A 27450-nucleotide genomic window follows, 5' to 3' on the forward strand; every position below is an offset into this window, starting at 1 on the left:
CCAAATTCTGTCCTCTCTCTCATGCCTTAATCTCCCTTCTTTCAAGCAGTTCTCACATTCCATCTGCCACAATCTCAGGGCTCTGTGCCCTATGGAGGAACTGAGATAACTCTGAGAAGAGGGTAGGTCATAAAAATTCTTACTTCTTTTGTGTTTTTGTGATGTGTCAATGAGTCCTTTTTGTTTGTTTGTTTAAATCATGGTCTTCCCAAAAACATGGAGAAATTTATGTTATCTAATGCTATGGAAAAATTCCTGGACCACAAGTACTATTAAACTCAACAGACATTTTTGGAGCATCTGCTATATGCCAAGCAGTGCCCCAGGCACTAGGGAGATAAGAATATAAAGACCAAGTCTCTGCCCTAAAATGCTTACATCCAATCAGACAGATATATAAATACCTAAATTGAATATAGGTGTGCCTTGTGGGGCATCAAGCCAATAATGCACATGAAAGAATCTCCTTTACTTTTTCAGTTATGAGGTTGTGTTGGACCAGCCAATCAAAATGGCCATCCTGACCACATCCCTCTGCTGAGTGAGCAGCCATGTTCTGTCTCCTGAGCAGAGCTCACTGACTCAGGATGGGCTTAACTGATGAAGCCAATAAGGCCATATACACATTCTCATTTTTCCCATGTCCACCCCAACCCCCACTGCCGCTAGGATGAGAGCATGTGCATGTGACCTCAATTTGGCCAATCAAATGTACCTTTCTTAGACCTAGAATTGGGACTTGATCATTCAAGGGAGCTGAGATGAAAAGAGCTCTCTGTTGCAGTGACTGCAACAATGTCCAGTTTCTAGGGCCAGCAGGGGGACAAGCAGTGAAATTGGGTCTCCTGTACCTAGGTGTCAGTTGCAAGTTATGGCTCCTGCTGCTCATTGATGGCAATAGTGTTCTCATTTGTCTAATTTGGAGGTATGACTGGCTGGGATTCTTCATGCTCCCTGTTTCTGTTCATTCTCTGAGCATCTCTCTGATCCAATATCTTTTCATTAAATTCCTTTTTTGCTTAAACCAGCCAAATTGATTTTTAGCTACTAAGAATACTTTGGCTGAGGCTTGGTATTAAGGCTGCACCTCAACGAGAAGAACGCTAATTAACTAATGTCCTGCAAGCACATTCAAATTGGAAATATTAGAGTTGGTCAACTGGAATCCAGAGCAGAAGCTAAAAACACAACCCATGGACTATGAGACAACAAGGACTGTGTGTAGGCTGAAATTATGAGTAAGCAGAAGTTATGAATAAGCAAAAGTTATGAGTTAGCAGAAATCTACATACATGCAGAAGAGTAGAAGAGGTGGTTGGCTGAAAGCAGCAAGGACACAGAAGGGGAACTGAGACCCCATGATGGTGAGGGAATAGGTGAACCCCTGCTCTCAAGGGGACTCCAGGCTAACCCAGTCCCTGGACTTGCCTTGAATCCTGAACTACTTCCCAATTTTCAAACTACATTTCCATTTCTGTGAGGCTGATTAACCGGGGTTGTTTCTGGGTTCCTTTGAAATTCCAGTTGCTCTTATTGTGATGTATACCCTTATTTCTTATAGTAACTCCCTATTCCTTGAGGTAACCAGGATAAGACTGTATTTTATATGACCAGAGTGTTCCAAAGATTACAGCATGATATGGCTAGGACCCAGGAAACAGGAGTCAAATAGTATATCTCAGAAGTCACTGATCTTCTTCTCTAAAAATGTACTTTCTTTTTTTCCTATCTTGCTTGAAATCTCCAGCAGAAGAACCTTCCTCTGGGCTGAAAAATTAATGGTTTATCAGAAGCCCCTGTTTAAAATGTATTCTAGTTTCTTGTGGAAGTGAAAAGCCAGAGGTATTTCTCTCTACATTAACCATTAGCATCTGAGCAGATCATATGAGTTCGTTCTTAAATTTGAACTCTTAGGGGTCTGATACTTAGGGGTTCAGCTAGGTATAGAGCAGAAAAATTGGGCACAGGGAGGGAAGAGTGTAGTGTAGATAATAGAAAATGGCAGTGAGAGTCCTTGGAACATTCTAAAGGACTGTGCTATGGACTGTTCCCATAAGGGAAGGTCCTGGTGGCAGCCAGTGTAAAGAGCGCCAGGGGACACTGGGGCCAAAATGGCAACCTTGCAACAAGGTGGCCACTAACACCAAACATGCTCACTTTACAGTCTGCCTTCTGCCAGTTCCAGAATTTTTACATAATTTTTGTTATCCTTCAGCTTTTATAGGAGATGGAGCTGGGCTGAAGTGGCAGAGGAAGATGGCTATCGTATATGCCCACTGTGAGATAATGCTTGGAAATTATACCAACATTAATTATGCCTTGGTGTTACCTGCCTGAGTCTGTGGCCTTTGCTTTATCTCCCACAACACACAGTGCCCTCTCATGGCTTGTGAAAAAGGAAATATCTTTATGGCTCACCTAATCAGTGAATGGCACACAGTCTAGAAAGCAAAAAAAGTGATTCTGTTAATAGGACATGACACAGGTAGGAAGGAATTTACACATGCTGCTGTGTTTGAAAAGAGAGAAAAAGCATCGAAGCTGTTTTAATGAAAGCAGAAGTCCGAAGATATCCCTGAAGAGCTTTATTTTCTTGAAGTCTAAAATGCACCTCAGAGTTTGTTTGTGGGTTTTTCTGAGAATAGTGGGTTGAACTGTACTTAGAATGGCAGTGAGTCACATCAGGGTGCAGGGAGGAGAAAAATATTAATGCCACGGACACGTCTTTTCATAGGGTACGCACCTCAGCTGCTGGGTGCTGCACTTGCCCGTCAGCTCTGTTGGTGTGGCCAAATGACTTACTGTGGGTTATAAATCAATGATGAGCAATGTGAAGAGCAGATGGGGAGTTTAATGCATCCTCCACATCTCTGTCTTGTGACTGGCTGAAGTCCATGTGCAATTTTGAAAAGGATGTTTGAAAAGGATATTCATCATTTTAAATTGCTCTGTGGGAGCTTTGCAGTTCATAATGTGCCACTTAGGTACTTCTCAAAGATAGGTTTTCCTTGACACGGATTAGAATTTCATAACAGCAAAATGGCAACTGGAGGTATTAGGCTAGAAAAGCTAACTTTGAAGGAATTAGCAAATTGGGGGTGGAGATTTTGAGTTGGGGAGGAGTTAAAATGGTGTGAAATATTTAGGCTGAATTCTACTCCATAATATCTGGCACTGGGAATTCCCAGTGCCTGGCAAGATCATTTTTCTATCCATTCCTCAGGGTAACCCTCAAATACTATGGGGAAAATCCACTTAGGAACCTTCAGCATGACTAAAATATATTTGCTCTTGAGGAAAAGCTGTTAAAAACCCAGCAGTGTGGGGGTGCCTGCCTGGCTCAGTCAGTGGAACATGTGACTCTCGATCTTGGGGTCAGGCATTCAAGCCCCACATTGGGTGTGGAGCCTACTTAAAAAACAAAAACAAAAATACAGCAGTATAGTTTAACAATTCTAGATTTGATAATCTCTAAGAAAATAGAAGGTTGTTACTGAAATGTTTCCAAGCTGAACACATGTGCTATATCCTTTGCCTTATTTTGTGACTTTACTCAAAGGGATTCTTATCAGGAGTGTTGTGTGTGAATGGCATTGACTGTCAGGTGGAGAGCTGGCATGCAGGCACCTCCTCCCCAGACATTCAGGTAAAAATGAATCAACAATCAGTAGCCTGGGAAAATATGCATCATGAGCAAATGTGCTCTAAAGTCAAGAAAAGAAAACAGAATTGGACCTTGATCCTTTCAGGACAATAAGTATGAGCAGAGTATTACGTGTGCAGAAATAGGAAGCATGAGACTTCCACAAACCCCTCAGGGAAAAGGGAAGAAGAGAAGCAGACCCAATAGGGTTACTATTGCAGAGTGAACTATTTTTCTCACATGTTAAAGATGCCTTTTAGAGAAGTTCAAGGAGGGGCGCCTGGGTGGTTCAGTTGGTTGAGCCGGCAACTCTTGCTTTCAGCTCAGGCTGTGATCTCACGGTCATGGGATCAAGCCCAGAACCGCTCTCCACTCAGCAGGTGTCTACTTAAGAGTCTTTCTCCTTCTCCCTCTCCCTTTCCCCCTCCCCTTCCCCTTCATAGCAGGCAGACGCATGCACACGCCTGCTGTCTCTCTCTCTCTCAAATAAATCTTTAAAAAAAGAAAAGCTCAAGGAGGTACTTCTATACAATCTACATGTAATTAAAATGTTTTGGGAAATGGTGCTATAAAATTATAAATATGATAATCTTATTTTCACTTCTAGCATTGATATGCAAGGCAGATAGGTAGAGAAAATTATCCCTGAATAGTGCCTTGCAGTCTAAACTTCCTAAATACATTCAATTAATTGTCAAATAATTACTGAGCATTTCCCATGTGCCAGGAACTTGTACACAGTCATGAACAAGAGAGACGAGCCGGAGTGGACTTGATCATCATGGGGATGTTTAAGAAAACAGGCCTTCCAGAAAATGCTGCTGATCCTGGTACTTTCCCCCACCCAAATAACATGAAGACACTCCTGGCTTGTTTTTTCTTGTATTCTCTCTGTCTCTCTTTTTTAAAAACAAATTTGGTTTCCTATCATCTTGCTCTTGCTTTGTTTTTCTTTTCCTACCTTGCCAGGAATTCCACTTGGATTCCATTAAACATTCCAAACCACTGACCCTACTGGTTTTCACAATTGATCATCCCCCTCTTGTCCTCATTTCCCTCCTTACCCATCTGAGATTCCTCAGTTCATCATTCCAGTAGTCTTCAAACTAGGTGGCCATAAGGTACAGGAAGACTTTCCAAGGGAGTGCTTATGCAGAGATAGTTTTAAGGAAACCCTCAACCTTCATTTCGATTATTTTTCTTAAATTGATCTACCTGAGAACTCATAAGCATTTATAATATTTCTTCTCCTGCTACACATGAGAAAGGCATATACCTCACTAATCCCAAATCTTACTAGGGTGTGTTCAATTGGACTGTAAAAATTCAGGGTGCCAAATAAAATAATAAATCAAAATATTAATTTTGGGAAAGCTAAACAAATAATTAAAACACTTAAGATTTTCCTGATTTCCCTGTTTTCTGTGTATTTTGGTTAAGGGGAAACATGATCTTATAAATAGTATAAGTATAAACAGTATGCCATGTTGGAATGTTCTGAATTCAGATATTGGATAGAAATGGAATGGTGGTATTAACAATTTTTGTTTAATGATTCTTCCTCTTTTACCTCAGGTCTGTTATCAGTTTGGACGGAGAATTGTATGAGAGCAGAGCAAGGGGGGAAAATGCTGAAAATTAAAAACATTTTTTATATACTTAAGTTGTTTTACCTTAGGTATTCAAGAACTAAGGTTTTTAAATTTTAGAACAATTTTAGATTTACAGGAAAATTGCAAAGACAGTACAGGATTCTCATATACTCCACACCTAGTTTTCCCTGTTATTAACATCTTACATTATTATGGTATATTTTTATAATTAGTGAACCAATATTGTTGCAACATTATTAACTAAAACCCATACTTTATTCATATTTTCTTAGTTTTACCTAATATTCTTTTTCTGTTCCTGGATCCCACATTACATTTAATTATCATGTCTCCTTAGTCTCCTCTTGGCTATGACAGCTTCTCCAAATTTTTTGGTTTTGATGTCTTGACAGTTTTCAGAAGACTGGTCAGCTATTTTGTAGAATGTGTCTCAGTTGGGATTTGTCTGATGTTTTTCTCATAATTAGACAGGAATTATAGGGTTTGGGGAGGAAGGCTGTAGGGGTAAAGAAAGTGTCATTTTCAAACACAGTCACCACGATTTACCACTATTGATGTCGACCTGATCTCCTGGCTCACATAGTGTTTGTTGGGTCTCTCCCCTGTAAAGTTACTCTATTCCCCCATTTCTGGGACTTTTTATTAGCTGAAACAAAAAGAACCTTTGAACTACCCAAGGAGAATAGGTTCATGATGTTATTCTTATAAATATCAGTGTAATGCTTTTCAAGACTACTGATTCTTCAAGATACTTAAGGTAAAAAAAAATTGTGATATAAGCCCATGTGCACTTTTCAATAAGATAGTTAAGAATAATTTTTTTTACTAATCATGAAATATGTGTTCCAATTACTGTTAATATTCATCTTATTTCATCTTATAAAATATTCAGTGATTTCTACCTCCTATTAACAAAAAATAATACTATTTGTTGACTGCTGGACTGGTGAGGTTTTAGTATATGTATCTTTTTTTCCTTTGATAAATTCAGAAGAAAGGTCTGAATTTATATTTAAGATTACGGTGTCTAAGAAAATTAACAATTATTTCTGATTTGATATTCATTTTCCTTTAAACACTCCAAAAGGATAAAAAACAAAGCTTGACACACATATACAGTTTACTTACCAAAGTAGGCCTACATGTTTTTATCACGTTCCTCATGTCATAAAAAACTTACCATTTAAGCTAGGATTATTACAAAATAAGTATCAAGAAACAGTGTTATTATTGTCTTGTTTTTTTATAGCTGATTAGAAAATGATTATGAAATAATTATATTAATTCTACATCATTTAAACGTTATCTGCAAAAGCAAGTAATGTAGTTGACAAAACATATTCCGCAATTTTTTTCTCGATATTTTAATATCCTAAAAATACATTTATGGCATGATTTTAAAATGAGGTCAACCTCTTTCTGAAAGCAACTAATTCTGAAATTGCTGCTTGATTTGACATTGAGTACTGGCTTTGTCAGTTGGATTGTGTCAAAGACTTTGTCCATATACTGAATACGCTAGATCTGCAGCTTGGATGAACTGATGAAGATATATTAAAACGTGTGATTAGAGGGGGAAACCAAATAAAGAAAATAGGGGAACTCCTTGTATTATTTTTTACAACTGCATGCGAAACTATAGTTACATCAAAATAAGTTTAATGAGAAAACCATAATTAAATAGCATTTCATCAAACGTACTGCATTGACAAAGGTGTAATGAAATTAATAATATTCACTTTTCTGAATTTCTGAGTATTTTGGATTAAACAAAGTGCCTCTAAGTGAAAGAGTACCAAGTATAATTTATATTCAGATAAGCTTTGGTAAAGCTTTTTTGGTATACTTCCAGAAATTGAGGGGGAAAAATGCTTCTAACAACAGATAACAAACCGTTTTGCAAGTTTGGGGATTTCCAATTCTTTGCTTTCAATAAGTTGAGTGGTCAGATGATAGATAATTATGTTTCCTATGATAGATCTTTAGATCTTTGTATTACAGACTTTTTTTTTGCTTTTCAACTCAGAAGGAGTTCAAAGAGATGAGTGGCATTGCTATAAACTCTTCCCTTTCTATATACTTAGTTATGAGAAGAAAGTTTCTCAGTATATATGAATAACAATGAAAAATAAAAATATAATAAATGGCCTATATTTTCTACAATGTAATCTAAAAATATGTAAAATTTATGGGTGAAATAATTAATTGGCAAAAAGTGTCCTCATTTACCTTAAGAGAAGAACTTACAATAAAATATTAGTTTTTATGTTTAATAGTTATTTATCAAATTTTAAAATATATTTATGTTTTGGTAAAAAGTTTTAATATATGAAAATTATTTTAGTTCATTGTATATTAATAATAATTATAATGGTAATTAATCTGGAAGAAAATTTTCAATGCTTAGAGCCTTATGCTCAAAGAAGATTAAAAAAATTACATTAAGCTTCAGTTTATATACATGTTTGTTGCAGAGATATGTGTGAAGGTGATAAATAAAAAACTTGTGAGTACAAAAATATGTTATAAAATTCAGCTGTCAGGGAGAGTAAGTATACTGGAAGTATAAGTTCAAGTAGAGGAAAATGATGTAAAATTGCAATTTAGGAAGCATTTTTAAATGTATTTTTAATGACGGTGAGCACCAAATTTATATGGTATTAAAATTCACTGGTTACTGCTATAAACTGAATGTTTTCATCCTCTTAAAATTCATAAGCTGAAACTCACTAGAAGGTGGGGCCTTTGAGATACATAGTTTTTCAAAATTCTTCTTAGGGAGTATGCAAGCAAAAGAGTTTGAAGGCCATGCAACGCTGTAGTTAGTCATTCTCTTCCAAACACCTTTAAGTCCTTTGTCCCTCTCTCCTGTTATTGTACTCATCAGGCATAAGTCTAACCCTGGTTCAACCCAACTATTTACCAATTCCATACCTATACTCAGCAGCTCACTGTTGCTGAAAAGAAACATGAGACCATGCTGACTGGTTTCACATTCAGTCCGTGATTACAGCACTCTAAAGAATGCACCACACTGCCTAGCAGCCCTACTAGTCTGGCATGTTCAAATTCCCACTTTCAAACAACTATTTCACACCTTCTTTTCTTTCCTCAAAATTTCTATATCACTGCCTCCATATCTCAACTAGCAACTTATAACTTTACCTTATAGTTCCTTGAGAAAATGGTTGAAATAAAATAAGAACTTCCTCATCTTCTCTCCAGCAACAGGCATTCGTACCCATGCTTTGCCTCCCCACTTATTGCTATGGTAACATTGCTCCCGTGGAAGTCTGCATTCCTCTTAAGCTCTGGGCTCCCCGTCCCCATCCTCTCTCAGTTCCTTGAGGACATTGTCCCTGCAGTGACCAACTGTTACCCGTATCATCACCAATACCTCTATATATCACATCATTCCCATCAACTTATGAGCGTGCTTTCATATATCCTAACTTAAAAAACGCCTTCAGGCACCTGGGTGGCTCAGTTGGTTAAGCATCTGCCATCCGCCCAGATCATGATCCCAGGGTCCTGGGATTGAGCCCTGAGTCAGGCTCCTTGCTCAGCGGTGAGCATGTTTCTCCCTCCCATGCTCCCCCTGCTTGTGCTCTCTCTCTCTCTGTAGAATAAATAAATAAAATCTTAAAAAAAAAAAAAAACCCTCCCTTCACTTTATATCCCTGTCTTACCTCCCCCCCCAATCTCTCTACTTTCCTTCATAGATAAACTTCTGAAAAGAGTTTCCTATGTTGCCATTTCACTTCCTTACCTTACATTCTCCACCCAGTCCATTCCAAACAGACTTCCTTCATACCACTCCATGGAGTCATTTCATTAAGGACAATGATGGTTTCCATACTGCCAAATCAAATGACTACTTCTCTCTTACCTAATTGACGCCATTTATTTACTTCTTCCTTCTGGAGAGCTTATCTTGGTGTTTGTGACACCACACTCCACTGGTTTTCCTTGCGCTTCACTGGCCACTCCCTCTTAATCTCTTTTGCCTTTCTTCTGCTTATCTTGACCTCTTAAATTTGGAGTACTCCCTGGTGTAGTCTTAGTTCCTCTTTCCTATCAACAGACACCTCCTTTAGGTAGTTTATCTGGTGGTTAAAATACCATTTAATGCTAATGATTTTCTAATCTACATATCAAATTTGATTTTTTCCAGAAGAGACTACTTGGCGTCTTCATTTTTATATCCAACAGGTAAGTTCAGTCTAACTTGGTCAACATGGAACTCTGGATTTCTAATATTCCTACCCCCACTCCCAACCCCATACCCGTATTCTGTCCCACATTCACAGTCTCAGTTAATGGCGTAATCATTTGCTCAGTTCTTAAACCCAAATTGAGCAGTTACCCTTGATACCTCTGTTTTCCTTACTTATATCTAATCCATCCAGAAAAAAAAATCTGTCTTCCAAAGCTTCAAAATATATCCATACTGATTCTTTTAATGTATTTAGAGTTGCTTTGTGGCCTAATAATTGGCTAGTTTTTAAAAATGTTTCACAGATGCTTATGAAGAATGTGTGTTCTCATTGGTAGGATGTTCATAAGATCAAGCTTATTAATTGTATTTTCAAGTAAAATCTTCTATATTCGTACTAATTTTTTGTCTTAATCAGTTTTCAAGATGAGTTTTAAAATGCTCTAATGGTAGATTGTCTTAAGATTAGTCCAGTAGTTTTAGCTTTTGTATATTTGAGACCACATTGTTAGGTAAATATAATTTAGAATTGGCTATCTCTTGGTGAATTTAACTGTTAATCATTTTATAGTATCTCTTCTTATCTCTAAATAATGATTTTGCCTTAAAGTATTTTCTCCAATACTAATGTATCTGCATCAAGACTGCCTTAATAAAATTTCTTCTCTCCTTTTACTTTGGATGTACCGGTATCCTTGTATTTCAGGTATTTCTCTTGTAACACCTAGTTGACAGTCTTTGCCTTTCAACTGGAGAGTTTAGTGCATTTACACTTAACATGATTACTGGTATATTTGGAATTACTGCTATCACTTAATCATTTGTGTGTGTATTTAATATTACTTGTTTTTTTCTCCTTTCTTGACTTTTTTTGGAATATTTTTTTTTTAATGACGCTTTTTCTTAATTGCTGTTTGGATTATATACTCCCAATTTCTATTCTCTCAGAGGTTCCTCTTAAAATCTAAACTAGATATTTGACTGAAAGTCTAAAACTATTTGATATCCTTATTCTTCTGCTAACTACCTTAGATAACTTGAGCTTTGATAGCTACCCTATCTTATATTTAATTTTTTTCCTATTTTAGTTTTATTTTAAACACTCAATTTAGCTATTTCTTCATGGTTCTATGTAGTCAATTTTTTTTTGTTTTTTTTTTTTTAGTTTTACTCACATGTTTACAGACTGCTCTGTTCATACTTCTTTCTTCCATTTCAGTTTTTCTTTTTAAAGCTAATGTTTAAATTTATGAATGCATGGGTTCAGTTGCACCTTTCAAAAAGATATGTTGAAGTCCTAACCCCTAGTACCTGAGAATGTGACTTTATTTGGAAATAAGCTTATTGCAGTTGTAATCAAGATTTAAGATGCGGTCATGCTAAAATAGGTTAGGCCCTTAATCCAGTATATCTGGTGCCCTTGTAAGAAGGGTAGAAGGTTAATTTAATAAGCGGGTAAGCAAACTTATTCTGTAAATGGCCATATAGTACCTATTTTAAATTTTGGGGGTCATATGCCATACAGTTTCTGTGACAACTTTAAGTTGTGCTATTGTAGCTTAAAGTAGCCTCAGACAATGTCTAACAGATAGGCCTGACTGTGTTCCAATAATACTTTATTTATAAAAGTAGGCAGTGGGGCAGATTTAGCCAAATTCTGATGTAATACTTGATCTGTGATCCACAAGAAGCCTGATGCTATATTGGGAATTAGTTGAACCTTGAAAATATATTAAAATTTATTGTTTATCTTACACTTTGAATGGATGTTTTACCCATGTATGATTTTGTAACATGATACATTGGTCATTTGTAATATTGAGTTGTATAGATAGATCTTTCAAATGCTGGCATATTTCACCATACAATATAAGATATTATATTTGCTAATATCACTACTGTGTCATCAGTAAAGTCTTTGAGCATTGGAAAGCTGTCAAGCTCACATTGGCAGATACAATTTGTCTGAAATTCTAATTTTTACTTTGAAGCTTGAATTTTATCATTGACAACAAAACTGTCAGTTGTTTTCCTTGAAGTGATAGTCTTACTTGGCTCGTTGTTAAGAAAATGTCTACCAAATACACAAATCTAAATAAACATGTTCTTCAAGTAAAATGATATTCTATCAAAAAAGTGGCTGGTTCAGCACACAACTCACTTATAAGTGCTTTTCCTTGAGAGTTATCATAGTTCAGTATGCAGTAAAATGTTTTTGCATACTTCCCATTTCATCAAAGAGAATATCAAAAAGATATATACAAAAGGGGTGATACTTATACAAATTAATAATTTGTATTGCTTTGTAACAGACAATTAAAGTGAAACTCTTTTCTGTTTTTCTTTTTTTCCTGCCAGTGAGTGGCAGTGAAGTACAATGTATATTATACTAGTACAATAATTTAACATTAAACTGGTACATTTTACTAGTTACAGTTTGGGGCCACTGCCTTGCTTTGCTCTAAGTCACCAAGAGTTCTACCCACTATTGCCTTTGCACCACTGATGCAAAACAACACAATGAAAAAGGCAAGTAATGCCTTAGTATTATTACAAAAACAGTTCTGAGTTTTTAAATACACTGAAAGTGTCTCAGAGACCCTCAGAGTTCCATGGCCTTTATGTGGAGTACTGCTGCCCTAAGGCATTGGCTAGAAGGCAATTTCTCCTGAAAAAGTCTTCTCACAAGATTTAATCTCTATCTTTATCTCCCATCTCCATACCCTCCCCTCCCTTTCCCATTCTTGCTCCCCAATCCCCACCCTCAACATCTCCCACCACTAATGCTTTTTAAGGCTTAGACTGAGCAATTGTAATTTTTTTTTTTCTTTGGAGAGATTATCTTCCGACTTCGGTTTTGTGGAAAATTTTAGAAAACTGATTTATTTTAAATATTGAAAGTTTATTTCATGCAGATGATATAAATTACTTTAAAATAATTTATTTTTAAAAGTAACATGCTCCATCTTAACTGCAGTATAAGACATGCTAGTAAGTCATGAAATTAAAAGTAAGAGATTTTTTTTTCCTTATTGGGTGCTGTTTATGTGTTCTTAGCCCACGTCTTACAGGATAATTGTCAAGTATCAGTATATCGGAAGTGGATCCATGTTCAAGTTGTGATGCTTTAGCTCAGTGGAATAGAGTCAGAAGGATGGATGGTGTTCAGAGGCCTCTGCAATTCTTTGATATCTTTTTTCCCGTACTGTTTGAATCTCTGTGTCACATTATTAGTTATGGTGTGCACTGTGCTAAATTTTCTGTATCACTGAATTCAGTTTTTGCTGACAGATTTCAGGGTAGGTCATGCTTTTTACCTTATTTATTTATTTATTTATTTATTTATTTATTTATTTATTTATTTTTAAATTCAACTAGCCAACATTTAGTACATCATTAGTTTCAGATGTAGAGTTCATTAATTCATCAGTTGCGTATAACAGCCAGTGCTCATCACATCATGTGCCCTCCTTAATGCCCATCCCCCCACCCCTTCTCCCCTCCAGCAACCCTCAGTTTGTTTCCTATAGTTAAGAGTCTCTTATGGTTTGTCTCCCTCTCTGATTTCTTTCCATTCCATTTTCCCTCCCTTCCCTATGATCCTCTGGGCTGTTTCTTATATTTCACATATGAGTGAAACCTTATGATAATTGTCTTTCTCTGATTGACTTATTTTGCTTAGCATAATACCCTCCGGTTCCATCCATGTTAATGTAAATGGTTAAGTATTCATCCTTTCTGATGGCTGAATAGTATTCCATTGTGTGTGTGTGTGTGTGTGTGTGTGTGTGTGTATATACCACATCTTCTTTATCCATTCATCTATCGATGGACATCTTGGCTCATACCATAGTTTGGCTCTTGTGGGCATTGCCCCTTGAGTTTTACTTGATGCTTCAGAACTTCATGCAGACCCTGTAAGAGTCCTCTACCTAGTAGTGAGGTTGGAATTAGCATCCTGCTGGGTCACTTTTGTTGCACTGATCCACCTGTTGTTGTAAGGGTCTGTGCTGCTACATCTAAAGTAGGGCTTTCATTTGCCTCTGCAAATTAGTTGCCTTTGGCAATTAGGGTTTTTTCTTTTTTAAAGATTTTATTTATGTGAAGAGAGAGAGAGCATGAGCAGGGGGGAGGGGCAGAGGGAGAAGCAGACTCCCTGCTGAGCAGGGAGCCTGATGCAGGACTTGATCCCAGGACCTTGGGATCATGACCTGAGCTGAACACAGACGCTTAACTGACTGAGCCACCCAGGCACCCTGGCAATTGGGGTTTAACTGCTGATATCCAAGTGATGATATATGCAGACTATTTGCTTGCCTACATTCACAGAAAATACAGTGGGGGCTTTGGTGAAGCTAATGAAAAATACAGTGAGGGCTTTGGTGAAGCTAATGAAACTCAGAAAATGTCATCTGAAAAGATTGTTTAAATTTTCTTTGCAAAGAAATCCTGCTTGCTATTTTATAGGGTCTGAGACTGACATGATTTGAGGATCCCTCTAGGAAAAAATATATGAAGTTACACAAGTGATCTTAGTTAAAATGAGAAAATAAATCACAACAAATTATGGAAGGCTTGAAGATTCAGAGATCTCTTTAGGCAACTTACCAGAAATGAGCACATAGATTAGAAGCTGGCTTGCACTCCCTTCTAAGGCACTCTAACCCAGCAACTGTGGCATTCACATCACTGTGCAAAGGAGGTCCCTGAAGGGTCAGCTTCGTTAGCTTCACTGTAGATATATCTCTATGTTTGAAGAACTTTCTGTTCCAAACATGGCCACCTCTCAAATCCTGCTATAGAGCATCGTTACTTTTCAAGTGACCTTAAGTCATGCAAAGTAGAAGCCTGAAATATGTTGAAGTGACAAAGACAATTTGGTTGTTTCCTTTCATTAAGCTGTGTCATACTTCAAATGACATTTAAAAGCTCTACTTATTCCAAAATTATATTATATTTAATATTATTAGACATGGAAACAACCCAGAGGGCACGAAATGCCATCTTTGTCTATAGGAAAGTTGTAGCTATTACTAAAAGGAAATGCTACAAATTTCACAAACTCAATTCATGACTCCCATTAATTTTTTAAAGAGGTCTGCCTCTCAGGAAGGCAATTTTACAGGCAACATTTTAGTGAGCTCTACTGGAGAGCAGGTAATTCATTACCCCAAATATCATGTTTATTATATAATTAATAGATTTACATCCTAATAAAAGGGAAGCCCTAGGCATATGTTTTATAGTGAAAGTAAAACCTTGGAAGCATGAAAGTAGAGTGGTTTTAGTTAAAACACTAGTAAAGATCCTTAAGAATAATCATTTAAAATATGCAGTAATGCAGTGTCTTATAAGTGATTTTTTCTTTCCATCCGCCAAAGTTATTCAGTGATAGCCCATCTTCTCCGGTGTATCACCAAATTCAGTAAATGCATGAGTAGAAATAAGAAAATGTAAAAAAAAAAAAAAAAAAGTCTACAGAAAAATTTGTGAAAAATTACATTTTATAAATATTAGAGGTAATAAATAGATTAGCCATTCATAAACAGTGAGCACATCTGTAATTCATTATCTTTTGTAATGTTAGAGCAAAACAGGTGGCTTCCACATGTGGTTCTCATTACCGGGATAGAACTAGAACGGTCTGATCATATGGTCATTGAATCAATCATTCAGGTGACTTATTTACTTTATTTATATGTTATAGAAAATCATTACAAACATCTCATCAATTGAGTGATTCATCAGTTTAATTTTGCAATGGTTTGAATCAGCCTTACAGAGAGCTGAAACTTCTGCATTCATCTCCTGATGAAGTATATTTGAGATAAACATACTTTGTTTTTTGAGGGGGGGGGTGTTTTTGTTTTTTAAGATTTTATTTATTTGACAGAGAGCAAGACAGCCAGAGAGAGAGGGAACACAAGCAGGGGGAGTGGGAGAGGAAGAGGCAGGCTCCCAGTGGAGGAACCTGATGTGGGGCTCCATCCCAGAACACAAAGATCACGCCCTGAGCTGAAGGCAGACGCTTAACGACTGAGCCACCCAGGTGCTCTGAGATAAACATACTTCGTAATGCAGTGTAAATAATGACAGAATCATAAGGTTCAAACTTGAAAAAGGATTGCAGTTCATCTGTGCAACTTTGTGCTTCTGATCCTTAAATTTCCTAGATAGATAATACATCTTTTTTTTTTAAGTGGTGGGCAGAGTGTTTGTATCCTACTTAATAATAATATTTACCATTAGAAGACTATATTTTATATTTAATATAAATTAAAACACCATGGTCTAATTAAATTCTACAAATATTTATTATCTACCATAAGTTCAGTGTTCTATTAGGCCATGACAGAAGTCAGGAGGGTTACAGATTGAAGGATTGGGATAGATTTCTCAGAAGGAGAAAGACACATGCTTGTAACAGTTAGGCATAATGTCAATGCATGTGTCAGTCTTTGTGGTCCCATCCCAGCCATCAGTGCTAGAGGAGGAGACTTGAGAAGATAAAGTTCATCTGGGGAAGGCTCAGAAAGAGTGGGACTCATCTAATGACATTGGGCAGCATGGGGGTGGGGGAGGATGGTTGTATTTGGGTAGGTGGGGAGTAAAGGAAAGCTATATATACATATATATTTAAGGAAAGCATTATTTTAAATGGAAAGAACAGCATGGGCAAAGTGTGGAGAAAACCTAATTATCCGATTTCACTAGGAGAGATAAAAAAAGATTGTTCCTTTTGTACTGGGAAATTATTAAGCATTTCTTCAGTCTCTTCTTTTCCAATATAAATAATCCCAAATTCTCCAACCTTTCATTCTACACCTGTTTTCTAGTCCTCAGCCCTTCCTGAGGCTCTCTAAATTCTCTGCAACACTCATGAGCCCTTTGGCCTAACCTGTAAAGTCTGTCAGAGGCTCAAGAGTCTGACTTCTCTTTTTTTTTTTCTTTTTTCTTCCTTCCTTTTTTTTTTTTTTTTAAACTTCTCATTCTTCCAACTGTGTGGTCTTGGCCAGGTCCTTCCTGGGCTCAGTTTCCATTCGTAATTTAAGGCACTGTATTATGGTCTCTTTATTTCCCTCCATCTCAAAATTCTGACTCTTAAATTGTGAAGCTAGCATTCAATTCAATGTTCTAGCCTTGTGGAATAAGTTGTAGGTTTAATTTCCAATTTCCTTCTTGCTGTATTTCTCTTTAGATATTAAAATAGCATAATTACCTTTAAAAATCCTGAGTCTAGGAAAAAGTTTGATACCTACATAGAAACTGGGTTTCCTTGTCCTAGACTTTATCAACAAAATACCATTTGTATAAAATGACCTCAAGTATCGATACTACCCTTGGTATGGAGAAAATTTATTTTTCTTTAGGGGATAATGATGTTTTTGTTTAAACAATTTATGTTCATTATAAAAAATTCAAGCTAAGAAAAAAAGTGAAAGAAAATGATACCATCCAGAATAGCCATGATAATGTTGGGTGATCATCATTCCAGACTTAAGGAAATATTTTTAGAATACATAACACAGAAACATAGCTACCAAAGACAGATGGAAGGCAAAAGAACTTTATTAACATTTTAGTAGTTCATTTTGTGATGTAGAGCTATTTTTTTAAAACATATTTTTCTCCCTGTCCCATCTCTTTTCTCCATGGCTATGCTTCTTGAAGGAGTCCATATCACAAACTCTCAGTCCTCACAACATGGAAACCTAACTTTGCTTCTGTCACTGACACTTAACCTGCCAAGGTAAACAATGACATCATGTTGGTAAAGCTAATGAAAATTTTTTAGTTCTTTTCTTTGTTTGACTGTTGGTTAGCACTTTTTTCCAGCTTTATTGAGATAAACCTGACATAACATTGTGTAAATTTAAGGTGTACAATGTACGGATTTGATATGTGTATATATTGCAAAATGATTTCCATGATAAAGTTAGTCAGCCATTCTCCACCTCACATAATTACAATCTTTTTGTTATTGCTGTTGTTATGGTGAGAAGTTTTAAGATCTACCTAGTAAATTTCAAGTATACAATATAGTGTTGTTAACTGTAGTCACCATGCTGTACCTTATATCCCCAGGACTGCACCCCTTGACAAACACCTCCTCGTTTCTCCCACCCTATAGCCCCTGGCAATCACCAATCTGTTTCTTTGAGTTTGCTTTTTTATTCCACATTAAGTGAGATCATTCAGTGTTTGTCTCTCTCTGTCTGATTTATTTCACTTAGCATAATAACCTCAAGTTTTACCAATTTATATCCATCAGAAGTGCACAAGGAGTCCCTTTTCTCCACTTCCTCACCAGCATTTGTTATCTCTTGTCTTTGTGATACTAGCCATTCTAACAGGTGTGAGGTGATATGTGAATGTGGTTTTGATTTTCATTTCCCTCATGATTATTGTTGTTGAGCACCTTTTCGTGTATCCACTGGCCATTTGTATGTCTTCTTTGGAAAAATGTCTATTTAGGTCCTTCACCCATTTTTAAATTAGATTATTTATTTTTTTGCTATTGATGTTGTTTATTGGTAATTCTTCAGTTCCACTATCTTCTAGACTTTGCCTTATATTTGAGGAGCCAGAAACCTGGGAATTGCATGCACGGGTCTAGATGCAGTTGATCTTCTGTCAGACAAATGCACTTGCATGTATTTTGGAGGTGAAAGGGAGGGAGAGCCATTCTCCCTCCAGATGCAGTGGTGGTTGACACATGGCCCTTGGCAGATGGATGCAGTGACTGGGCTTCATACTTCACTGCCAATTATTAGTTTGGTGGTGACACAGCATCCGTAACATTGACAGCTGACTCCTGACTTCTGGGTGGCAGCAACACCAGTTTTCTGACTTCCAGGTTATAGGTGCAGTTGTGTACCTGAAAGCCTATTGGCTGTGTCAGTCATTCCTCCAGTCTTTGTGATTATTTTGCAGACATCTCGTTTTCTTTACTAAATACCTTTATGCTTGATATACCTTGTGTGGTTTCTCCTTTCTGAACTGAATCTTGACTGACATGGGTCCTATTTTGTTCCAGGGCCTATTTTGTTTGTTCTTTTCTTACATTATCTTATTTAATTCTCATTTTTAAATCCTAAGAAAAAATGATTCTCATTTTACAGATGAGTAAACAGAGGTTTAATCTGCTGCTAAAAGAGGCAAGGAAAAAATTCTCTGCAGCCACAGTTTGTAGGTACTGTATCTCCTACCTCAGCTACCTATGAAATATCAAAATCAATCCAGCAAGCCACACATCTGAAAATCTTCATAGATTCCTTCCTCTCCCTCTCCAGTCCCCTCTCCCATCTCTTCAAACACTAAGCCTGTTGATTTTCTCTATGAGATCTCTCTGCATTCATTCCCCTTCTTATCCTATTTCACTTGCCTTGGTTTGGGCCCTAATCATCTTTTTCCTGGATTATTGTAGTTCTGCTTACTAACTGGAATGTCTGCCTCCATTCTAGTCTCGTTTAATCCCCCTTTTATGCTCCCGTGTGGAATAAGAGTTTTAAAACAAAACTTGTTAATTCTCTGCCTACAATCCTTTGGTGGCTCTCCATGACATTGGATGGTGTCCAGACCTCTCAGCCAGCCAGAATAGTCCATTGTGTTCCAGCCCCTGCAGGTCATACCCTTTCTTGGTCCCCAGCCCATGCTATGTTTTTCTTGTCTGTCTCCCTAAACAGAGCAGAGCAGTGGCAATGTCTTCTTTATTTCCATACTCATCTTTGAGCCTGACACGATGCCTGGCACTTTATAGGGGACCAATAAATATTTAGTAATAATGAATGAAGGGAAAACTTGCCATTGGTGGAAACCAGAAAATCTTTCAAACTTGTCAAAAATCCAGAAAGAGGCTGAAAGAAATTTATCCCAGACTAGCCACTGTAATGAATTCATTACAATAATGGAGAAAAAAAAGATATTGTGGTCTAGTCTACCAAAGCTTATTCTGGTTAACATTTTTTTGTTAAAGACACTTCTCTTTCTGCATTTTTTAGCTTACTTTTCTTTCTTTCTCTAGCTTCTGACCTATAAAGTACTTTAAACATTATGTTGTGGAGGATTGTATTGGAACATTACTGGCTGCAGATTGTTCTCTGACCATATCCCTCCTTACTGAATCACTCTTCAAGATGTTTTCTCTATCTTCTAGTTATTTTTCCCCATTGTACAGCAGCAAGGAAAATTAAATTGTCTTTTGCTGCAAAGCAGAAGCCAATTATATATATGCTTTATCAGAATAAATGCCATCCCTCCCTTCCTTAACCTTAGATAACAAAGAGTATTGTAACCTATTAAAGTATTTGCTTAATAGGTAGGGCATTTGGGAAGAGGAAAGGATCAAAAACTGAAACAAAATAGTGCTTGAAATGATACAGCTGAACTACATAGAGGGGCCATGACTCAAAGTCACAAAGGTATTTCCCACCGTGGTTAGTGTTTTGAGCATGGGTGCTGGAGTCAGGTGAGCTTCAGTCCCCTTTCCACCACTTACTGGTTGCATCACCTTGTAAGTTAGTTAATTAACTTCCTTAAATTCTCATTTTCTCCTTTGTAAAATAATAGTACCTGCCTCGTAGGAGTGTTAGGCAGATTAAAGATGACAGTGCAAATAAAGTGCTTAGCAGAGTATCTGACAAAATGCGTGTTATTACTTGAGCTATTATCTGTTAGCAATGTGTTTGTGAATACTAAAGACCCACAACAGGAATGGCTTAAACAAGATAGAAGCTTATTTCTCTTTCACATAGAGATCTTCAAGTAGAAAACCCAGAGCTCAAGGTCTTCAGGGACCGAGACTCCTTCCAGATCACTAGTCCACCATTCCTAAGGTGTGACCTTCCTCCTCATGATCCAAGATGATGCCAAGAGCCCCAGCCATGTTCTTGGCAGCAGAATAGTGGAAATAATAAAGAAAAAAAGGGCAAAACAGTGGCATGTCCTATTAGCTGTCTTTGAAGGAAACATCTCAGGAGATGCCTGAGGTAATTTTGTCCGTAATAAATGCAGGACTGACCTTCATTATCGTACAACCCCATTTTAAACTTTGAATTTTTCAAGCATCACAAGAGTTATAGAGTATAGTCCACCATGGCTTACTATGATTATGAAATCGCTTTTTCTGTTATAGTTCAACAGTACCGATTAACTAAAACACAGAACAATATTACTAAATTGAGTATCACTGAGTGTTTTGCATGAGGCTACCCTCAAAACATTGTTATGTCAGTATTGTGGGTGTATCAGAATTGTTCAGATTTTAGTCTTCACTCCAAAATATGATTTTCCTTCCCCTATGCAAGTCAGTGCTGACTTAAGCCCATAGAGTGAGGTTTACATTGTAATCAGATTGTATAACAAATGCTTCCATCAAGAGTGCTCTGGGGCAGAAGTGGCTGGGAAGAAAGTGTGACAGAAAACAAGGTGATATGGCAGGAAGATTAGCTTTGTTCCAAGATTCACATGAATAATAGATGCAATGTAATACAGAATAAAACAATGGTAAAAAAAAAAATTTTTAAACCCACTGAAATGATAGCACCTCAAGGTCACACATCACACTGGGGATGTACAAGTAGGATAAATTACTGCCATAGGGAAGTCTGGAATGTGGTTTCTGTGTCCCCCTGCTCTGTTAAATGACTGTTACTTGGCAGCTATTCCTTATCACAAGCAGTAGGATCACTGGATATAAGGCAATAATTGGAGTGTAATATCTCTTGGTCTATGGCGTGTTATCCTTTGTAACCGATCAAAATGCTATATCAAGGGACACCTTGTACCATATTTTTAATTATAATAAAACCTCTGCCAATTCAGATTTGTGAATTTCGTGCTGCTGCCTTTTCATGGCAATCAGCAGACCACAGTCTTATAGAATTGATGCAAGATTGGGTGTATTTGGGAACTAAATAAGATTTTATAACAGCATAATTGGGCTAATTTTGAGAAGCAAATATATTAGTACTGTCGGTACTAAGTAGAAGCCCTAGCCATGACTAGAATATAGGGACACAAAATAACCTAAAAACAACAGAATCGTGGTTCTTTAGTTGAGCTATTTCTTTTTAAATCTGTTCTCTCCTATCTGCTTTAAGAAATGGGTTGATGGTTGTGGACAGCATAACAACTTTCAAACGATAGACTCACTACCCCTTTGGTTCATTCATTACAGAAGCAAAAAGTAAGTGGACATTGCTTTTCTTACCTAATGTTTAATGAGTATTTAATGGGCTTCTTTTGAGTTATCAGTATTAATGGGCTTCTTTTGCATATCTAATATAACAAATTATAAAATTCATAAATGATATTTAACTGTGGCAGACACTTTTAGTTAGCTATTAAATATCTCCCCAACTTCCTCCTTGGTGCCAGAATCCAGATTTTATGAAGGGTAGGAACATTCACCTGACTCTATGCTAACAAAGCCTCTTTTGCAGTTAGAACTGTGTTGAAGTTGTGGTCAATGAAACAAAGGTGGAATTTGGCTGAGTTTTCTAGGAAAGCATTTGTTCTCCTGATAAAAATAGGCAGATGTAGCTGACATGCTTTCTGTTCCATTTGGCTTTTCCCCTTCTTTGAAGGCTTGATGTCTGAAGCTGCAGCAGCTGTATTGCAACTTTGAGGTGAAATGCACAAGGTTAAAGCTCAGAGAATAGCTGAGTCTGGCTCTGACGTCTTTGAGTGCCGACAATGCCAGCAGTCTACCTCCTCCAAGCTTCTCATGGGTAAATCCCACTTATTTAAGTCACTGGAATTGGGTTTTCTGTTACTTAGTCATGTACCAATCCCTAATCAAAGTGCACACCTAATCAAAACCCAGGCTCATATAGAATTTGTTGCTAACTGCCAAGAATAATGTAGATAGAATATTTCAGTGGCTTATGAATAAGTTAAAAGGAAGACACAAACCTTATTTTTTTAAAAGTCTTTTTATTTTATTTTATTTAAATTCAAGTTAGTTAACGTATAGTGTAGTGTTGGTTTCAGGAGTAGAATATAGTAATTCATCACTTACATATAACACCCAGTGCTCATCACAAGTGCCCTCCTTAATACCCATCACCCACTTAGCCCAACCCCCCCACCCATCTCCCCTCCAGCAGCCCTCAGTTTGTTCTCTATAGTTAAGAATCTTTTATGGTTTGCCTCCCTCTCTGCTTTTATCTTATTTTATTTTTCCTTGTCTTCCCCTTTGTTCATCTGTTTTGTTTCTTAAATGCCACATGTGAGTGAAATCATATGGTATTTATCTTTCTCTGACTGACTTATTTAACCTAGAATAATACCTTCTAGTTCCATCCACATCATTGCAAATGGCAATATTTCATTCTTTTTGATGACTGAGCAACATTCCATTGTATATATATACCATATCTTCTTTATCCATCCATCAGTTGATAGACATTTGGGCTATTTCTGGAATTTGGCCATTGTTGATAATGGTACTATAAACACTGGGTGCATGTACCCCTTCAAATCAGCATTTTTGTATGCTTTGGATAAATACCTAGTAGTGCAATTGCTGTCTTGTAGGGTAGTAGTTCTCTTTTCAACTTTCTGAGGAACCTCCATACCGTTTTCCAGAGTGGCTGCACCAGAACACAAACTTTATTTTTAAAGCTGGGCTGATAGGGTTTATTCAGAATTCTGGGAGTTGAATTTATTTATGCTGGTTATTCTCCATTAATGCCCTTCAAATATATTCTCTGTCCCCTCAGGCCTCCTCTGTGCCCTAAGAGGCTGACCTATGAATTGTATCCCCTGACCCTCTGGCTTCTGTTTGGGTTCAACCAGTGGGAAACACCTGTAAGAGAATGGAGGTTGGAAAGTACAGCAAGTAATATCTTAACTCAAGAATTAGGTTTTCCTTTTTAGAGTAACTATTTTGTGTTCCTGAATCTAATGACTAGGGTTAGTACTAATATTTAATACTAATATATTTGCTTCTCAAAGTTAGCCCGATTATACTGTTAGTTTCAATGTGTGTTTAGTTCCCAAACATACCTAATTGTGCATCAGCTCTGTAAGACCTGATCTACTGATTGTCTTGCAAAGGCAGCAGGACTAGGATTTTGTGATCTGAACAGCAAAGATTTTAGAACCCAATAGAAATACTGAATGAAATGTGATAAGTGGTGGGAGAGTGAAGTTGGGCCGTGTCTTCTCTTCTGTCTTCCACTTTGAGCAGAGTTATCTGAAAAAGTCTGGAATCTTCACCTGTGCTCCTTCCCACATGCTCTCCCACAGCTCAGTTCTCCCTGAGTTCCTACATGGCTCACCTACTTTTGCCCCTGAGGTGTAAGGGTGCTATCCATGCCTCTGTGGCTAGTTTCCAGAGGCATCAACACCTTAGGTCAGTTCCTTATCTTGGCCCGCATTTTAATGAATGTTCCTTAAACCACCCGGCTTGGATCCTGTGTTTTCTCCAAGAACTCTGTCTGCTACACTATTCTTAGATCTGAATTTCTAAAATTAATGTTAATTTATTTGACAAAAACCATCAACTATCTTTTAAAAAATTATCCGAATTTGGCCAGTGACCTGGTACACTCAACTAAAATTTTGTTGATTTGTGTAGCTTCCATGAACAATGTAATCCATACAAATGAACTCACTAGGGGCAACTTTAATATTTGCTAATTTGTTTGTATTCTATTCTCTTTTATGGCCATGATGGACAGTCAAAGATATTTCACCTTTACTTCAACTGTGCAGCTATGGTGCCCGGGGTTAGGTATTCTGATCTAATACAATATTTGCAAAGCCATTTTATAATTATTTCTAAGTTAATCCTAATAACCTTCCTATGAACAGGGTCAATATTATTATGATCCTTATTTTAGAACTCTGGTTTCTTAGCAAGAAGAATGATTTGCCCCAGGTTATACCACATGGTAGTTAAATTAGGTCTAGAACACAGAGTTTCTCACTGTTATTCTCGAGGTTTCTGCCTTAGCTTCTCATCCAAAACGTAATGTACCATCTAACTTTAAAACAGAGCATGTTGCATATCTTTGCCTTTTTGACAGTAATCCATCATATTTAGTATGTATTGATTGTTTCTGATCGCTCTGATAATGCCAAGGAATAATTTTGTGCACCACTGAACACACCTCTGCAAAGACAAAGAGACAGAGATGTCTAAAATAAGAGTGGAATTTCCTAAAATTTCTGTCTGTCTAACCATGCTCAGTAAGAGAGAAGTGCCCTGTTTCCCCCACCCTTTCCATCTCCTTCTCCACCCTAGCAGGCAATCACTTTAATGCCTTGGCTGTTTGTTTTTTGCAGTTACTTTATGCTTACACTTCTATGTCTTGATTTTTACATTTTAGATTTTCTCTATTGACTCTCCTTTCTGGGAGATAAGGGTTTAGTTCTTTCAGTTCCCCTCTAACCTCTTCTCCCGCCCCCATCTCCCCAAAATAGCTGTATCGTATTTTCTGGTTGCATTTTCTGAAGGCATGGTTTCTGTTGTCTTATTCCAGCCTGGACTGGTCTCTTGCTTGGCCTGTCCTAGGCTTGGCCCCGCTTCTCTAGCATTCTGGAGATTCCCTTTGCCCTTCTAGGTTGCCCCATTTCCTGGAGTCCATGTTCTTTTCCAAACTCACTTGTCTTTTTTTTTTTTTTTTGGTCTATTGTTCCATTTTGTAGTACCACATCCTTTGATTGTTTCCTGAGTAAGGACACATGGTAATAAAATATTTTAGACCATCACTTGATTGAAGTTGTTCAGGGTATAGAACTCTGGAAGGAAATATTTCCCCCTTAGTTTTTAAAGGCAAGCACCACTATCTTCCAACTCCCAGTGTTGCTGTTGAGAAGTCTGATGTCAGTATGATTCCCACTGCTTTCTATATTTCCTGTTCTTTTTTCTTTTTCTGAAAAGCATTAGAATTTTCTCTTTGAGCCCAATATTCAGAAATTTAATAATGCTGTGTCTTGGTTTGGGTCTACTTCAATCCACTGTGAGTAGCAAATAAACTGCAAATTCATATTCCTCTGTGGGAAAATTTTTGCATTTGTCTTCATTCTGTTTATCTTTTTGGAACTTTTATTATTTGGATGGGCTCTAGTTCTTGTTATCGTTCCTTTTCTATTTTCCTTCTTTTGATTTTGTTCTATTTCTTAGAGAGTTTTAGAATTTTATTTTGCATCCTTACTAGTCAAGTTTTCATTCCTATTATCCTTTTTTTAATTTTTTTTAAAAGATTTTATTTATTTGACAGAGATAGAGACAGCCAGCGAGAGAGGGAACACAAGCAGGGGGAGTGGGAGAGGAAGAAGCAGGATCACAGCAGAAGAGCCTGATGTGGGGCTTGATCCCACAACGCCGGGATCACGCCCTGAGCCGAAGGCAGACGCTTAACCGCTGTGCCACCCAGGTGCCCCCTTTTTAAAAATTTTTTAAAAACACTCTCTCTGCATTTATTTTTTATTATAATTTTGTTTTTAGTTCTCAGTATTTCCTTCTGTTCTTACTTCATCAGTGAAATCTCTTATGTCTCTGAGATATTAATGACAGACTTTCTTTTTAAATTACCTTCTCTTTGTGTTGTTCCTATTTCTTCTGAGTACCTTCTTGCCCCTATTTATTTGCTTTGTATTTCAAACATCCAAATCATAAAGATTTGGCTATCTGGTGATATTTAAGAATGAGGCTATTCAGTTGTCAGTTGAAAGTTCTAAATGTGAGGTCAGGGTTTGTGGCCTATTGGGCTTGACTCTAGGGTTTGAGTGATCTTGCTGGTCCCCTTTCCCTGGGAACCCCAATCCTTCTCACTTGGGCTGGTCACATTCTTCTCCCAGAATTGTCTTCTACTCTCCTACCTGGGGCTTGGCTCCCAGTGGCCTAGGAGGTCTGTGGAGGATATGAGCTGGGAGGGGGTCTTGCCATTTAGTACACTTTCACCTAATTCCTGTTCTCACTGTCATAACCCCACCCACTGTCAGCTGTACTGTGTTCCCAGTCCTGAATACTGCCCTTTCTCAGAGTAAACCTCTAATCTTTGGTTAAGCTGCCTCTTAAATACTCTTAACCAGTTTTGCCATTTTCAGCCTTACTTTTACCCCTCTTTTTAGAGGTAGCTGGTACTGTCAATTCCTGATTTGTAGTACAAATCGCATGGCTTCTTAGTTTCCACTTCTGCTAGCTAGATTTTAATTGCCTAAGGTCTAAAGTATCAGGTGCTTCTCCATTTGCTTTTTAGCCTCCATGTCTTCATGACTGTCCCTCAGCTCCAAGGCTCTTTGCTCTGTGGTTTATGTCATAAGCTGTCATTAGTGGGAATTAAAAAGGGAACAGATGTGAAGGCCTGTGTTAAATCCCACTTCTTTAGCCAGTAGAGCCCTTGGTTTTATTCCCCAGCCCCTGGCCTCTAGCAGATACCCAGAAAAGTTTATTGGATGAATAAGTGAGAACTGCTTGTAAAGAGGAAGCTACAAGTTATGTTCACATTCCCTGCTTAGGTGTATCTTAGTTCCCAGAGAAACTGCCAGAGGTGAAAGTGAAACTATGTCTATCAAGAAGATACATCATTCCTGGGTTTGATGATTAATCTTTGTGTCTCAGGCCTATCCTGAAAAATCCGGCAATATCTCCAAAAGTGGGCAACTCTGGCTGTTTAGGAGTCCACTCCCTTTATGTCGGCGATTTAATCTTGGAACTGGAATTTAGATGTGCTCTGATGGTTATAGGCTTCAACTGTTGAGAGTAGGTCAGTCTTTGAAATACCAGGATAGTGATGTGAATTTTGCTCTACAATTTTGAATGTAAAATTTCACATTTTTAAAAAACTCTAAGTCAAGATTAATCTGCAGGCCCCTATACCACCAGGATACCAGCAAATTCCATCCCAGTTATAATGGAGTCCCCTTCCTTTATGTCTAGGTGGACAGAGCATTTCAGCGTCTAGGAAAGAGACCCTCTCATTTCTTAATGAACTGTGTCCCACATGGTCCCAGAGGGTGGGCAG

At 37.4% G+C, this 27450-nt stretch overlaps 1 long non-coding RNA gene across 1 annotated transcript in view; it reads left to right on the forward strand.

Moving 5' to 3' along the window:
- Positions 1 to 27450, forward strand: part of LOC130543137 (uncharacterized) — a 224543-nt gene that overhangs the window by 120925 nt on the left and 76168 nt on the right. Inside the window, exon 4 of the long non-coding RNA XR_008958226.1 lies at positions 9431 to 9468. This is a non-coding gene — a long non-coding RNA (uncharacterized LOC130543137). The remainder of the gene's footprint in view (positions 1 to 9430; positions 9469 to 27450) is intronic.

Source organism: Ursus arctos, unplaced genomic scaffold, assembly GCF_023065955.2.
Source record: "Ursus arctos isolate Adak ecotype North America unplaced genomic scaffold, UrsArc2.0 scaffold_10, whole genome shotgun sequence".
NCBI classification, from domain to species: Eukaryota; Metazoa; Chordata; class Mammalia; order Carnivora; family Ursidae; genus Ursus; species Ursus arctos.